Source organism: Erinaceus europaeus, chromosome 19, assembly GCF_950295315.1.
Source record: "Erinaceus europaeus chromosome 19, mEriEur2.1, whole genome shotgun sequence".
Lineage (NCBI taxonomy): Eukaryota > Metazoa > Chordata > Mammalia > Eulipotyphla > Erinaceidae > Erinaceus > Erinaceus europaeus.
This window is the reverse complement of record NC_080180.1, coordinates 16,702,273-16,714,197: the sequence shown is the minus strand read 5'-3', so window position 1 is coordinate 16,714,197 and position 11,925 is coordinate 16,702,273.

The following is an 11,925-nucleotide window of genomic DNA, read 5'->3' as shown; positions in this document are numbered from 1 at the left end:
ATCCTTACTCCCATCCCTGTGCTTCTCGCCATGTACGTTTGAGCGTTTAACCTGCTGCGCTACTGCCCGAACCCCCTGCCCTACACTTATAACAAAGTCTTTAAGAAAATCTCAGAGTTGTATCCAAGTCTGTGGGTGCACCCACAAGTATTGCAAGGGGAGCATCCAGTAACTCCCAAAGGTCATGGCAAGACTTGGGGCTGCTGCATCTGCTGGGCAGACACTGCATGGTGAAAGCTCCACTCTCCAGTGATCTGGGAGGTGGTATAGTGGATAAAGCACTGGACTCTCACACGTGAGGTCCCATGTTCAACCCCTAATGGCACAAGTACCAGACCAATGTCTGGTTCTTTCTTTCTCTCCTCTTTCTCATTAACAAATAAATAGTCTTAAGGACAAAAAAAAACTCTGCTCTCCACACACCTTTTCTTGCCATCATTAAACTATTTTTTTAATGGCTTTATTCTTCTCTGTTACATAAATCCAGTTCTGTGGGAGAAAAAATTAACAAGCAAAACTTTGTCACTTAACTGAATTTGAGAACTATCTAAAATATCTAAAATCTGGGTGGTGGCACATCTGGTTGAGTGTACACAGTACAGTGCACAAGGGCCCAGGTTCAATCCCTTTGGCCCCTCTTTACCTACAGGAGGGAAGCTTCACAAGTGATAGAACACTGTTGCAGGTGTCTGTCTGTCTCTCAGTCTCAATTTCTCTCAGCCTCTATCCAAAATCAATCAACTAATTAATTGTAAAATTTGTGGAAGTAAATAAAAATAATATATTTATAATCTATAAAACTAATCAATTATACTTTTAAAGTGTCACCTGTCTAAAAAATGCTTGAGAGACTGTCATTTCAATGCTCATTCAACATTCATCAATCTTTCCTTGTCAGCAACATATATATATATATATATATATATATATATATATATATATATATATGCCACAGTGATCTTATTAATGTATAGATGGCCAGTTACTGGTCACCCTTTATCTCAAAAACTTCACACTTAATAAAAACAATTAGCATAGGTTTTGGTCTAAGTACCTTTTTTCTAAAGTGAAGAATATGAAAACCAGCAAGCACCTTGAGAAAGTAAGAAGGAGGGAGTCCGGTGGTAGTGCACTGGATTAAGTGCACATGGAGCAAAGCGCAAGGATAGGTATAAGGATCCCAGTACAAGCCCCCGGCTCCCTACCTTCACAAGTGGTGAAGCCTGTCTACAGGTGTCTATCTTTCTCTCCCCCTCTCTGTCTTACCCTCCTCTCTCCATTTCTCTCTGTCCTATCCAACAACGACGGTATCAATAACAACAGCAATAATAACTACAATAAAACAACAAGGGCAACAAAAGGGAATAAATAAATATTAAAAAAAAAAAGTAAGAAGGCATATGAACACCAGTGAGTCATGGTCTGTTGGGAAGAATACGGCATGTCCCTTTCTCTAACACAGTATAACTCTATGAGATTTAAGAAAATTATTATTCTATTTGTAATTAGTGATTTAATAATTATTGACAGGGAGTCGGGCTGTAGCGCAGCGGGTTAAGCGCAGGTGGCAAAAGCACAAGGACCAGCTTAAGGATCCCGGTTCGAGCCCTGGCTCCCCACCTGCAGGGGTGTCGCTTCACAGGTGGTGAAGCAGGTCTGCAAGTGTCTATCTTTCTCTCCCCCTCTCTGTGTTCCCCTCCTCTCTCCATTTCTCTCTGTCCTATCCAACAACAACATCAATAATAATAACTACAACAATAAAAACCAACAAGGGCAACAAAAGGGAATAAGTAAAATATAAAAAATAATAATAATATTTATTGACAAAATTGTGGGATAAGAGGGGGGTACAATTCCCACCCCCAGAGTTCTGGATCCCATCCCCTCCATTGGAAGCTTCCCTATTTTTTGCCTCTTATTCCTACATTGTCTCCATTTTTTTTTTTTGCACTTTCCAGCTCCATCTTGAATTCTTTTAGTTTTCTTTTTTTTTTTATTTCTTTATTGGGGAATTAATGTTTTACATTCGACAGTAAATACAATAGTTTATACATGCATAACATTTCTCAGTTTTCCATATAACAATACAACCCCCACTAGGTCCTCTGTCATCCTTTTTGGGTCTGTATTTGCCCCCCAACCCACCCACCCAACTCAAGAGTCTTTTACTTTGGTGCAATACGCCAATTCCAGTTCAGGTTCTACTTGTGTTTTCTCTTCTGATCTTGCTTTTCAACTTCTGCCTGAGAGTGAGATCATCCCATATTCATCCTTCTGTTTCTGACTTATTTCACTTAACATAATTTTTTCAAGGTCCATCCAAGATGGGCTGAAAACAGTGAAGTTACCATTTTTAATAGCTGAATATATATCACAACTTGATCAGCCACTCATCTGTTGTTAGACACCTGGGTTGCTTCCAGGTTTTGGCTATTACAAATTGTGCTGCTAAGAACATATGTGTACATACATCTTTTTGGAAGGGTGTGCTGGATTCTTTAGGATATATCCCCAGGAAAGGAATTGCAGGATCATAGGGTAGGTCCATTTCTAGCCTTCTGAGAGTTCTTCAGACTGTTTTCCACAGAGGTTGGACTAATGTACATTCCCACCAGTAGTGTAGGAGGGTTCCTTTGACCCCCACAATCTTTCCAGCATTTGTAGCTGCTACCTTTTCTGATGTATGACATTCTCACAGGAGTAAGATGGCATCTCATTGTTGTCTTTATTTGCATTTCTCTGACAGTCAAAGACTTAGAGCATTTTTTCATGTGTTTCTTGGCCTTTTGGATCTCTTCTGTGGTGAATATTCTGTCCATGTCCTCTCCCCATTTTTGGATGGGGTTATTTGTTTTTTTGTTGTTGAGTTTGGCAAACTCTTTATATATTTTGGTTATTAAATTCTTGTCTGATGTATGGCATGTAAAGATCTTCTCCCATTCTGGGAGTCTCTTGGTTTGGATACTGGTTTCTTTTGCTGTGCAGAAGCTTTTTAATTTGAAGTAGTCCCATTGGTTTATGCTTGCCTTAGTCTTCTTCATAATGGAATTGGTTTCACTGAAGATGTCTTTAAAATTTATGCGGAAAAGAGTTCTGCCAATATTTTCCTCTAAGTATCTGATAGTTTGTGGTCTAACATCCAAGTCCTTGGTCCATTTGGAGTTGACTTTTGTTTCTGGTGAGATAAAGTGGTTCAGTTTTATTCTTGTGTTTCAACCCAGTTTTCCCAGCACCATCTTTTGAAGAGAGCCTCCTTCTTCCATTTAATATTTTGGGCCCCTTTATCAAAAATTATATGTCTATAGGTGTGGGGTTTAGTTCTGGACTGTCAATTCTATTCCACTGGTCAGTGTGTCTGTTCATGTTCCAGTACCAAGCACTTTTAATGACAATGGCTCTATAATACAATTTGAGATCTGGGAGTGTGATGCCTTCAGTTCTGTTCTTTCTTCTCAAGATTATTTTGGCAATTCTAGGTCCCCAGAAGCTTCCCTATTCTTTGTCCCTCTGGGAGTATGGACCAAAGATCTTTATGGGGTGCAGAAGGTAGAAGGTCTGGCTTCTGTGTTATTCTTAACCAGGGCACTCACTGCTCAGCTCTGGTTTGTGGTGGTCTGGGGGTTGAACCTATAAACTCAGAACCTCAGGCATAAACATTGCTTGCATAATGATTATGCTGTCTCCCCAGCCCTGTAATTTCACCTTTTAAAAATTGCCAGACAGAGGAGGACCTAGTGGGGGTTGAATAATTATGTGGAAAACTAGGAAATGTTATGCATGTACAAACTATTGTATTTTACTGTCGACTGTAAACCATTAATCCCCCCAATAATTTTTTTTAAATTGCCAGAACTGGGAAAGAACTTTGAAAAATAGAGGGGGGGGAATATAATGGTTTAGAGATTCTGATACTATTTCTTCTGGAAATTCTTCTTTCTTAGTATGCAGTAAGTAATGAAGAATAAATGACATGAAGCAGACAAACAAGAATAAAATGTTTTATAATTAAAGAATATGCTGTGTACCAAAACTTGACAGTGAGACTATGACATACCATAGACAAGGAAAGGTTAGTGTTGTGACAGAATGAAAAATAAGCCAGAGAAGTAAGACAGACCATATTACAAAGAACCCTGACATCATTTTATCTATAATGGGAAAGCCTGTCTCAGCCTAAAGTCGCTGAGAAAGGAAATGCAACTGAGAGATAATGGTTAGAAAGAGTCCTACTGCTCTACCGTCAGGGTGGGATTTCCAATGGGCCTATGAAGATGTGATAGCAGGGTGAGGAATGTAAGCAGATGGCAGTTTGGAGTAGAATCTGGAATCAGAGAGTTAGAAAACCTTGTTCTAGTGAGTACTGTCACGCCTCACTTAACAGTGGAAATACACTCTGAGAAATGCCTCGTTAAGTGGTTTTGTCATTGTGCAGATGCAATATTAGCAGGATATTTTGCTTGCTTAAGGGATGTGACAAACAGAATAACAAGAGATTAAAGCAAGCATAAGGGAAGATGATAATCAAGAGGCCTTAAATACTAGATATATGAGACAGTTACTGTCATAAAATGCTGTGACATTTCCATGGCTGACTCACTAGAAGGCAGTAGGAATTGGGTGGATGCCATTACAATGAGGTTCCTCCTTTACCAAGACTTTGTCTCATGTGGCTGTGCAATGGTAGTGGCATGGCAGAAAGGACATGAATGAATCTAGAGGGTAGCTCAAAGACAGACAAAATAATCAACAAAAACTGGTAACAGAAATGTGCAAAATAATTGAGAATGGGAGAGAAAGAGGGAGAGATGACAGGACATAAAGAGTATAGCTAGAACATGGAATTTATATGTCCAAAACCCCATAGTCTCCAAATTCTATATTTGGCACCACTTTATATTGGAATTTTTTTTCCCTCCAGGGTTATTGCTGGGCTTGGTGCCTGCACCATGAATCCACTGCTCCTGGAGGCCATTTTTTCCCCCTTTTTGTTGCCCTTGTTGTTGTAGCCTCGTTGTGGTTATTATTATTGCCACTGTTGATGTTGTTCATTGTTGGATAGGACAGAGAGAAATGGAGAGAGGAGGGGAAGACAGAGAGGGGGAGAGAAAGATAGACACCTGCAGACCTGCTTCGCCTGTGAAGCGACTCCCCTGCAGGTGGGGAGCCGGGGGATAGAACCAGGGTCATTACGCTGGTCCCTGAACTTTGCGCCACATGCGCTTAACCCACTGCGCCATCGCCCAACCCCTTTATACTGGAATTTAACAATGTTCTAGTCTCTCTCTCATTCCCTCTCTCTCTCTCTCATAAGAAATGATCAGATATGTCTCTAAAAATAAATCAATAATAAAAAAGAATAATGGTTGAGCTGGTGTGGGCAGTTGAGTGTACACATCACTATGCACAAGGATACAGATTCAAGCCCCTGGTCTCCACTTGCATGGGAGAGACTTCACAAGTTCTCTCTCTCTCACCACACACACACACACACACACATACACACACACACACACACACACATATCCCCTTCTCTTTCAATTTATCTGTCTTATTAAATTAAAAACATAACAATGAATACTTTAAGAAAGTAGGAGAAAGAGAATACAATGAAGAAAATGATTAATACAATGAATAAAATGATGACTTGGTCCCCTAATCTGGGTACAAGAAAAAGACCAAGGATATTGGCAAAGGGGCTGGGGAGGTAGTATAATAGTTTTGCAAGTCATTCATGTTAGAGGCCTTGAGGTCCCAGGTTCAATCCCCAGCACAACCATAAGCCAGAGTTGAGCAGTGCTCTGGTCTATCAATCTTCCTTTCTTTTCCCTGTTTCTCTCTCATTATAAATAAATAAATTTGGCACAGCAGGTTAAGCGTACATGGCGCGAAGTGCAAGCACCGTCGTAAGGATTCCGGTTCAAGCTCCCAGCTCAGTTTCATCTATGTTGCATTTCAACGACTAGAGCAGTCAGGTGGAAGTTTATCCCAGGTAATATGTCAGGAGTTGTCATTAAAATGATGACCCTTTAGTAAAGTAGACTGCTTTCGGAGAAGCAAGGAAAGTGGAGAGCCTGGAGCAAGCTGCCCTACCCTGCCCTCACTCTGAGTCAGCAAACGTAGGAGAGAGAAGCAGGTGCCGATGCCAGTTGGGGAAAATTGTTCTATAGAGAAGCTAGTAATGAGGGGTGTGAAGTCTGGCACAAAAGCAAATGTGAATAGAGACAGGGAAAATGCTATGATTTGGGTAAGGGAAAAGATCATTGCTTAGTGAAGGAAAATGATTTCAATAGTTAAATGGAAAGATAGTGAGATGAAAGGAAATTTTGGAAGAATGAGAGTAACTGATGGAGCTGAATAGCAACTGTGAACATTTCTAGAAATGTCTATGAAGTAATCACTGTCAGTATTTGGAGGTGATTGTACTCTTTCTCAATACAGTGCAAACACACTAACAGCATAGCAGCAATAAGTAAGAGATTAGTGGTGGCCATATTGCTGTAGTGACATTGTTTTTAGCAACGGTTTAAAAAATAAAAGTAAATCCACAGAGACTAAACTGACACTTGATGTCCATATTTTCTGAAGAAGACCCACCATTGTCTCTGAAATAGTATCAACACACATTGATCTGGGTGCTTTTTACTAAAAAGAGAGACAGAGAGACAGAGACAGAAAGATTAAATTGGACACTGTAGTAGAAATCTTTCCAGCACAGAGTGATCTCATGAATTGCCTCTATATATGTGAGTAGAAATTAAAACAACAACAACAAAAAAAAACCCATGGTGATACTTTCAATAAGTAGAAAATGATGCTGTGATACAAAAAAGTTTATAGTCCAACGGTTAATAGATATTCACTGGTTAGCTTCTGAAGTTCTATATGTGATAAACTGTCTTGGTAAGCCTCAGAATCTGACCTGTCAATTATATGATCCGTACATTTAGCATGCCATAGTGTATACTTATATGTGTAAGTATAATTTTTAGTCATGTTCACTAACAAGTCCACTGAACTCTAGCCACCATAGCAAATTAATGATTGCTCAGTTAAAACCAAAATATCACAGCCTGGGATGTGATGCAGTAGATAAAGTGTTGGGCTCCCAGCATGAGGTCCTGAGTTTGATCCCCAGCATCACATGTGCTAGAGTGACACACTGGTTCTCTCTCCACACTGTCAAATAAACAAATATCAAAATATCACTTTGAATTATGAAAGAAACTTTTTTCTTTTAAAATTTTTGTATTATTGTATTTTTATTAGTGATTTCATATTGATTTACAATATTATAAAATAATAGGGGTATAATCCCATACAGTTCCCACCACAAAAGTTCTGTGAGCCAGTGTCTTGCCCTTATTCAACTTTTGCAACTTAAAGAAAATTATCTTTTATTTATTGGATAGAGACAGCCAGACATTGAGAGGAAGGCGGAGATAGAGAGGAAGAGAGATACCTGTAGCTCTACTTCACCACTCATGAAGCTTTTCCCTTGCAGGTGGAGACCGGGGTTTGAACCCAGGTCCTTGCACATTGTAACACGTGCGCTCAACCAGGTGCACCACCACCCAGCAACCACGCCTCCCTTCCAGCTTTTGTAGTCACTTCTATATCTGATGAGCTAAGACTTTCTCCCGTTTATCGACTGTCATTTGTTGTATCCAAACCAGTATTAAATTTATGGGATCTGGACTCAAGTTAGGGAGGACATAGACCTAGGATTTTAATGGGGTCTTAGTTAGCTTCAAGTTTTTCTGCATTTACTTGTTTGATGATTCTAATGAAGTTTTTAATAGGGAGATTAACTGTCCTTTACTTGATATATAGTTTTTGACAGTATATCTCTTGGCCAGCAGTATAGTATTTCTTCGAAAGCTTACCAAGGGTAACAATAACTCTTCCATCAGAAGAGATTTTTTTAAAAAGATGGACAAATATATCTTACTTACTTCCTTTTGCATAGTTAATTTGAGTAGAGTGATTGAGGGAAGTGATGTAAAGAGTAGGAGAGAAGCATGTCTTGGCCTAAGTTTTACCTACATGATTAGAGAATTAATGATAGGCCCTAGCATGTATCTAGTTAGAAAAAGTGCCATCTGAAACTTCGTTAGAAAAGGTGTCATCTGTGGTCTGGGAGGTGGCGCAGTGGATAAAGCATAGGACTCTCAAGCATGAGGTCCTGAGTTCAATCCCCGGCAGCACATGTACCAGAGTGATGTCTGGCTCTTTCCTCTCCTCCTATGTTTCTCATTAATAAATAAATAAAATCGTAAAAAAAGAAAAAGAAAAAGAAAGAAAAGGTGTCTTCTGAAATGGAACTAGGTAGTCCCAAGTGTTAGGAAAGATCTCACCAGATTAGAGGAACTGGGAAGTTGACATCTCACTCAGGCTTGGCATCACTGGAGACAATCTGCAATAACAAGTCAGTAGCAGCATAACATGGAGTGGTGGCATTGAGGCGGGAGTGCTTTTGGGGATGTTTCAGTTGATGAGTATTGTTACATTCAGTAGTTGTAAATATCTGCTTATAATAGTATTGTTACGTTCAATGTTGTAAGTATCTGTGTTGGGGGAAGAGTCTGTTCTGTTCACTGTTACTCTGTAATGATGCTTCCCAAAGTTAAAAGAATCTTTTTTAACCTGTTTTTTAATTTTTATTTATTTATTTATTTATTTATTTATTTCCTTTTGCTGCCCTTGTTGCTTTATTGTTGTAGTTATTATTGTTGTTATTATTGTTGTTGGATAGGACAGAGAGAAATGGAGAGGGGAGGGGAAGACAGAAGTGGGGGAGAGAAAGAGAGACACCTGCAGACCTGCTTCACCGCCTGTGAGGCAACTAACTCCCCTGCAGGTGGGGAGCCCCGGGCTCTAACCCGACGCCTTACGCAGGTCCTTGCGCTTTGCGCCACGTGCGCTTAACCCGCTGCGCTACGGCCTGACTCCCAAGAATCTTTTTTTTCTAACGTGGCATCTTAACAGATGCAAGAAGTTAAACTTTTCATTCTGACAAAATCTACCCCTTTTAGTTTTGTTTGAGGTTATTTCAAAATGGAAGCAACTGCTTGAGTTTTGCTGAACAGAAAAGTTCAAAACAGAAACACAATGCCAGCAAAAATCTAATTTATCACCAAGTTCAGTGGAAAATCTAGAAATATTGCTGGAAGGCTAGGGAGACAGCATTATTGTTGTGCAAAACAACTTTAGAGTCTCTGAGCTCATGGGTTCAATTCCCAGCACCCACCTTAACCCAGAGCCGAGCAGTGATTGGGGTGGGGGTGGGGGCAGGGAGTTACGAAGGGAGAGAGAGAGAAAGAAAGGAAGAGAATTTGCAGGGAAGCTTCAGGAATTTTTAAAAAGTAGTCTTATTTCAGTGTATTTTGCTGAAAGAAAGTTGCCATCGTTTTGCTCTTTTGTTTTGCTTTTAGCTACAAGTTGTTTTAAAAGAAATAAATCTTCATTGGTGTTAGGAACAAAATATACCACAAACATACACATTCACACATGCACACTGCTTCATAGAGTTTAGTAAGAAAACTGAATAGTCTTTTTTTTACCCTCTCTCTCTCTGTGTGTGTGTGTGTGTGTGTACCTGTATCTTAAAAAGAAAAAAACTGAATAAAGTTCTATTTTAGAATCCTTTAAAATACAATTTTAAAAATCCAGAAGACTTCAGATCTGCACTGCAAAAACAATGTAGCTATGTAATTGTATTTATAATATAAGCTGTCTCCATTCAGGTTACAGAAAAATACCATTGCTTAATTATTTACAGGATAGCATTTGAAGATATTTATAGCTATTTAAAATTCCTGTAGAGCATCTAGGCCAATCTTGTAAAATGCTACAAATTTACTATGTTTAAAATAATTTTCCACTTTATTTTCTTCTGGAATTGGTACTCTGTAGAATTCAAGCAACTTGGACCGCTTGAAACAGTGAAATCCCTTTGTGCTTTTCAAAAATCACATTTCATAAAGGGCATTTATTCTATAGAATTAAAGTTTACTGAATAATAAATATAACTTTAACTGATGCAAGCTGTCAAGACCAGTGAATGTCAAAATTAAAGCTGAGAGCCCTTCATGGTGTTTGCTGCTTCAGAAAGGGAGGGAGAAAAAAGCAGAGTGAGAATGATTAAAGAGAGGCAACCTCACCTTTGCATTTCTTCATCTTCATGTGTTTGTCATAAATAACAATTTAATGGTCCTTGGAGGTTAATATTTTCTGGTTCAATGGAAAAGTACCGAAAAAATAAAATATTCATGCAGAATATGAGGCAACAGAGACAGGAGCATCTTGTTTGTAGCAAATTTTATTTTCAAATAACCATAAAAGGTATCCAGTTGCTGTTCAGATTGATTTATAATACCATGCAAGATGTAAACATAAAGTTCCAAAAGAAAGAAGCTGTTCCTGACAATCCTAATATGTGGAGGGAAATTACACAGAAATGCACACCAGGACCTTTCTACTTATGGCTAATGTCTGAATCTTTATTCTTGCCCACTTTTTTTTTTTTTTTGTCACTTTAGCACACGAGATAAATGTAGTTCAAATAAGCAAAAGTTAATAATCCAGAGGTAGAAGAATCTGTTGGTGCACAATTAAGGAGGCTTGCTATATTAATATTCACAAAGAAATGTTGAAAATCAGGCCTGATGTGAGATAAAAAGATCTACTTGTAAAGAAATTTAGCTGTGATTATATTGGTGTCACATCATATTCATAGGCATTTCCTTGAGTACCATGTACAGTTTTGAACTTTTTTTGCTATGGAAATAGGTAAAACAAAATGGAAATATTCCGAGAGGGTATTCAAATACTTGATTAATTTGGCATTCTAACTTATCATGAAAATGAGGTAAATGGTAATATTCTGGGGAAAAATTAAGGGCAGAATAAAAATTGTTAAGATATTTCAAAATAAACAACACAGCATAAAGGAACTTGCTTCCTATTCTTGACATTGGTTGGGAAGCAACCACCAGTGACTTAACATCAGATGGTTTTTATCTTTTTGAATATTCAGAGAGTTTTCAATGACTAAAAATATATAATGGATCCAAGAGGTCAATCCAGGGTTTATCTATATGTATGGCTTCAAAGAAAATATAATATCATGTTTCCAATTCAAAGTCATAGTGTCCTTATTTAACCCTGGTGTCCAGAGACCATAAAATGTAAACTGTTTCAGATCACCTCAAGATTATGCAAGCTCTCTACAAACAAAACTAGTTTTGCTTGTAACACAATGGAAAATAGCAAAACTCCATACAAAATTAAGTGTTTATATTTGTTTTATAGCAATGGTTTATCCCTAGTTTTTTTTTCCCCCCGAGAGCCTTGAATGACAAGACTCCCAATTCCCGTTGCAGAAAGTCCAACTTCTTCTCTTTTTTTTTTAATATTTATTTTATTTATTTATTCCCTTTTGTTGCCCTTGTTTTATTGTTGTAGTTATTATTGTTGTTGTCGTTGTTGGATAGGACAGAGAGAAATGGAGAGAGGGGGGAGAAGACAGAGAGGAGGAGAGAAAGATAGACACCTGCAGACCTGCTTCACCGCCTGTGAAGCGACTCCCCTGCGGGTGGGGAGCCGGGGGCTCGAACCGGGATCCTTATGCCGGTCCTTGTGCTTTGCGCCACCTGCGCTTAGCCTGCTGCGCTACAGCCCAACTCCCAGAAAGTCCAACTTCTAACAATTTCCACCATGATAACCCAGCAGGCATAATACAGCAGGAAATAAGATGATATTTATATACAGTATAAAAAATGGGCTGCTTACAAAGAAAAGTTATTATGAAAGAGTGTACAATGAATTCCACTGGGGTTTTTGTTAAATAAACCTATCTACATTTTTAGGTGATAAAAAAATATCACCAAGGTTTTATGTTTTTGCTTTGGGTTCATTATGGAGTTT